Below are 5942 nucleotides of genomic sequence, written 5' to 3'. Positions count from 1 at the left end.
CAAATGCTTTGGTGGTAATCATTTTGCAAAATATATTTTGCAAATCAGCTCATCGTACATCTTCAGTCCGATGACTCAGCACCCCATCTCGTCATGCACGGCCCCTTGTGTGACTGTCCCTCTCAGCATCTTCCTCAGGAGGCTGGCCTCCTGACATCCTCCAAACAAGCTATTCTCAGCTAAGGGGCTCCTGGCTCCCGGTGGGAGACCGTGTGACCCTGCCCAGGCCAGCCTTGTGTTTTAACTGGCGCCTCCTACCCCGTGCTAGTGGGTGGGAAGGCCTCCCCATGCTCAGAGAAATCCCAGTTACAGTATGGACACGACATGCACCATTCCCTTTAATACTTAGTGTGCCTCAGTGCCAAACCCACTACTTCTGGACTGTGAAGTTTCTCAGACCAACTTTTCATTTTTAAGAAGGCACCCAGCATGTGAACATTCATTATTTTATTCCTACTGAGTCTGTCAAGGGCTGTTTTAAAAGCCAGCATGAAGGGCCAAATAATAGGCTTAACTTTGCAAAGGGTCATGTAAATGGCTCATTGACACATCTCCCAGGCCTGGCAAAGCCGGTAGCCAAGCTCCAACAGAGCCTGAAAATGAATGTCCCAGGGCTCTGGTTCCAGGGCTCTGAGCCGCTGTCCCCCCATGCTTGGCAGTGTGGCTCCTCTCTCAGCCCAGCTCCCTTCTTTCCACGCCAGTTCCCTCGTCTAGCGCATAAAAAAGGAGAAGCGACACTTCAGCCCTTGGCTTTCTCCAGGTGTGACTGCCGATAAGATTCACCTGAGATTGAATAGCGCGGGCGGCCATTCTCCACTGGTTAGCCCTCATCACACAAACATCTGCGTTTGCGGCAGGCGTTAATGGAGAAGGAGGCCGCCTGCTGCGATCACCCAGACATCGGTCTCACTTTCGCTGTGTGTCCTCAGCACATTTCCTAACTTCTCAAGACTATCATTTCTCTTCTGGATATTAGAATATTAATAAGTCTATGGCCACGCCACCCTGAACAAGCCCGATCCCATCTGATCTCGGAAGCTAAGCAGGGTCAGGCCTGGTTAGTACTTGGATGGGAGACCACCTAGGAAGAGCAGGTGCTGTAGGCGTAAAAAAAATAAAAATAAAGAATAAAAAATAAAATTAAGGGATTGTAAACTGATAAGGTCCTGGCAATCTGTGAGGTCAACCAAGGGTTGCCTTGCCTAAAACTAACTAACTAACTAACTAACTAACTAAATAAATAAATAAATAAATAAAACAAATAAGAATATTAATAATATCTAGGGGTTTTGTGTGCCGTCGAAAAGATTAAATAAGTCAACACAAAGTGTCTAGAAGTTTCTCATGGACCTGATAGCTTCTGGGTATTAAAACGATGGTGGAGATAATAAAGTGCATGAGGTCCTTTGAACCAAGAATGTACCCTGAATCTCTGAAAAATCGTTTCTGGCCCCGGGGAACTAGGACAGCCTGGAAGGAAGTGTCCTCAGTCCTTAACTCGTCCTCCTGAGATTAGAGTCGGTCTTGAGTGCTTCTTTTGAATGCAGCCTCATGCATCTGGTTCCTGCTCCTTCTTGTCCGGGGTGACTCTACAAGGTTCCAGGAAGTTCCCAAGAAGAAAGTACTCCAAATGGCACCCAGATATTAAACCTGAAAGCCTGCGATGATCCTAAAACTGCCTTCCAAAATGTGCCACACAAACAGACACAGACACATACATATACATACACACACATACACATGCATATACGCACATAAATACATATTTACACACACAGAAACACAAACACACACCTTATACATGCATACACATTCACACACTCAAATCAACAAAGAAATGAACAACCTTTCCCCTCCCTTCTGAATCCCGACAAGCTTTGCGTCTGCTCTAGACTGACAGAGGGCGTTAAAGTAATGCCTCAGTGTCCTCTGGTCACCATCAACACTGTTCTGAACTGTCCAAAAGCAAAACTGCGCTAATGGAGAACTCGTTCCTGTCAGCGCTAGCCAGAACACACCATCGACGACACATCAGTAATCTATGTGAAAACCATACGAGGTAAGAGTTGTTATTGTTCTCATCCCAATTTCCATATTGAAAAGACTAAGACCCAGAGCAATAAGGTAAGCACCCCAACGGCGGGGGGAGGGCAAATGTTTACTTAAAAGTCCAATATTTCCTCTGCGACATCACGTGGCTTCTCAGTCTTGTTTCTCCCAAATCTTTTTAACACTGATTTAACGGGGCTTGACAGTGGAGAGCCCTGCACAGGACAGTGGGCTGGACATGGTCATTCGCTGGACGGGAATTTGATGATAAGTATTGAGGTCCGGTCAAGATGGCAGAGTAAGTAAATGCTGAGCTCGCCCTCTCCCACGATCACGTCAAAATTATTCAGCTGAGTATAAGAGCAGGATGATCTCCACACACTATCAGACCCACGCAGATCTGGGGTCCCTGAAGGAATCAGAAAATACGGGATAGGAAAGCATGTTGGATACACATACACGCGCGTGCACACACACACACACACACACACACATGCACACACACACACACAATAGAACCACCGTGATCTGTTATAATAAAACAATAGAACACTTTCAAGATCTTACACTTCACCGAAGCCCTCTACAATTCTCAAATGTATTACCACTTGTGAGACACAAAAATGTTTCCTGTATAGTCCAGAGCTATCCTGATGGTATTCTGGTGACACTCTGTCCCCCGGCCGTTCTTCCTGCCCCCGCCATCCTCCCTGCTCTCTGCGAACATCTGGAATTCTGGAATCTCTCCAGTGCCTTCTTCCCACAGTCCGTAGGAAAGGTGCTGGCAGGGATGAGCCCCCACAGGGTCTGCCCGCCGTGGCCCTGTGCCAGTCTGCAGGGTACCAATTTTCTGGAATGTGGCTGCTCTCCCACGAAGTCTCTACGGAGGACCTTCCGGATGGCGAGGCACAGCAGAGCTGCTTTTCTGTGCCCCCGTTTCATTTCCTGGTTTACGAGAATCGCCCAATGTGGATCTACAATCCTTCGCTCAGAACAAACTGAGTTGATGCTGAATGATAAACTACAAAAAAGGCAGGAACGATGGCGCATGAAGCTCACTCTCTCAGAGCCGGTTCTGGTGGAGATGGACCAGTGCGAGTGATTTTAACAGGTGGGATGGTGAGCAGAAGATGGGGACTAAAGTGAGATGATGAAGGAGGTCCGATTATTGCGGAGAGGATGGAAGAAAGAGCTCGTTCTCTTTCAAGGAAGACATGATGGCCGATGACACTGTACCAAAGCAGCACCCTACCGGTCACGATGGTACCCAGAGAGGGCAACCCATCACCTAAGCTTCCCAGGTACTTCAGACCTGCCATGACGATAGAAGTGCAGCTTCGGTTACGTTCTTAAATTTGATCTGCTCGACTAAGCTGCTCAAAATACATAGTGACATCTCGCCGTTCGCGTCATTCCTCCATACGGTCCTAGCACTGAGGACGGCCCCCAAACCAAGAAAGGAAAACGAAAGCGTTCATTGTCCCCTTCTTTGCTTTGGCTAAATGTTGCCCTCAATTATTAAACTTTACAGACAAATGCTTTTTCATTTATTATTTCAATCTTCACTGCAAACATGTATGTTTCTGTCCGGAATATACACAGGCAGAACCGAGACTCAGCGGGATGAGATTCTTCAGTGGCAGGCCCACGGGTGGACTCTGGTCTGCAGGCTCTAATTTTAGTGCCTTTTCCCTGAAGTCTCTGTTGGGAGCCCTGCTGGACTAGCCTCTGCTCTAGTAGCCTCCCCAGACTGGCAGACACGCTGCACTGGGCTCCCGCACGGAGCCAATATTTCTAGAGTTTTGTTTTTTTAAGCACCACTGATGCACTGAATTGTTCAAGGACTAGGCAACTCTTCAAACATTATAAAGTCTGTATGCTCTGACTCCATTCAGTCTCAAACATTTCTTGCATCTGGGTAAATAGGCTGGACTCATGTTTCTTTTCTCAGAACATGGGTTTTATGTCACTAATATTGGAGACTCAAAGGCAGCTCCAAAATTAGTGTTGAGGGGAGGTCAAAGAAATGACTCTTTGGACACTGTGCCAGTTGCATGCTCATTACCATACTAATGCTGTCCCTGCAAAGCCTTCGGGGACATCCTCCTATATATGCAAATGTGCATTGGGAAAAATGAAAAAGTATGTAAATGACACAGAGGTTATACGGGCCTATTAACATCACAAATCCCCATTTACAGCCCACTTTTAATTTAAGTGATCTTTCTATTAGGAGGACCACTTATGAAGTTAATCTGGAACAAAATCACAGCATGTCAATTAAAATGGTGTGGCAGTGAGACCACCATCAATTTGTAACTCTTAGCAGATGTCTTAATTAGGCGACTCAGTGGCAGGTTGACATTGTGAAAGTCATTTTCAAGTTTGCATCTGAGGGCTCTCTTCTCCTTCAAACTTTTTCTCTTTTTCTTCCTTCAGTTTAAATCTTAGCTATGATGACGTTTCCCTTTGTGCATTTTTTTCTCCCAAAGACTTATTTCTTTTTCACGTTTCTTCTTATTGTAAGAGTATTCCAGAGAGAATATTTCGCCCCTAGGGGCTGGAGCACTGCAAACTTTGATTTATTTGAAGTCTTTTGTTTTATCTAAAATATTCATTTGAAATTGGCATTCTCCTCCTTAAAATAGCCAGGCTTACTTTAACATAAAAATTTGTTTAAAATTATATACTGTCTAGTAAAATCGAGGCCAGGTAATTCTGCATCTTTGTGTATTCTTGGCTCACGCTACGTAGGGAGTTTTAGAGAAAGAGCCACACATTTCTCGTTTGGGAAAGCCAAAGTTTAACGTAAAGAGAGTTTTGGAACCATTCAGATCTGAGTTGAAGAGCTGACGCTGTTATTCATTAAGCGTATGACTCAAGGCAAGTTGTATAAACCAGATGAGTCTTCCAAGGCTAGAGATTCATTTTTCTCCAGGTATATTGAGATAATTGGCAAATAACATTGTATACTTTTAAAGTGTACATTATGTTGATTTGATATACTTATATATTGCAAAATGATCACCACCGTAGTGTTAGCTTACACCTGCATCACGTCAGTTTAAGATCTGTTGTTCTTTTAACAACTTTCAAGTATATAATGTCATACTGTACATTAGAGTCCCAGAACTTGTTCCTCTTAAAAATGGAAGTTTGTACCCTTCGACCAATATCTCCTTATTTCTCTCTCAGCCCCTATTAACCACCATTCTACTCTCTTTTTCTATATTTTTTATATTCAACATATAAGTGATATCATAGAGTATTTGTCTTTCTGTTTTACATATTGCACTTAGAATAATGCCCTCAAGTTTCATCTGTGTTGTCACAAATGGCAGGATATTCTTTCTCATGGCTGAATAATAATCCATTGTGTATATGTGTGTGTATACATGTGTATATGTACCATATCTTCTTTATTATACATCTGTTGACAGACACAGGTTGATTCCACATCTTGGCTATTGCAAATAATTCTGCAGTGAACATAAGAGCTGATAACCTTGAGATTCTGTTTTCATTTCCTTTGGATATATACTGAGAGTAGGATTGCTAGATTATAGGGAAGTTCTGTTTTTAATATTATTATTATTATCATCATCATTATTTATGCCTACAGCACTTGGTCTTCCTAGGTGATCTCCCATCCAAGTACTGACCAGGCCCAATTCTGCTTAGCTTCTGAGATCAGACATCGGGCTTGTTCAGAGTGGCATGGCCATAGACCATGTCCATGGCTCCACTGGGGCATAAATCCAGGACCTTCTGCGTGTAAAGCAGACATGCTAACTGCTACACTATGGAACCACGTCCCTATTTTTAATTTTTTGAGGAAACTCTATAGTGTTTTTTATAATGGCTGTCCTAGTTTACAATTCCACCAACAGTGC

At 43.9% G+C, this 5942-nt stretch overlaps 1 pseudogene; it reads left to right on the top strand.

The window, feature by feature from the left end:
- The first annotated feature begins 987 nt into the window (after window positions 1-987).
- On the top strand, window positions 988-1106 carry LOC111745744 (annotated as a pseudogene).
- Window positions 1107-5942: the final 4836 nt, after the last annotated feature.

This window comes from Pteropus vampyrus, unplaced genomic scaffold (assembly GCF_000151845.1).
Source record: "Pteropus vampyrus isolate Shadow unplaced genomic scaffold, Pvam_2.0 Scaffold163, whole genome shotgun sequence".
NCBI lineage: Eukaryota > Metazoa > Chordata > Mammalia > Chiroptera > Pteropodidae > Pteropus > Pteropus vampyrus.
The sequence above is the reverse complement of the archived record's forward strand: the minus strand, read 5'-3'. Positions and strand labels throughout refer to the sequence as shown.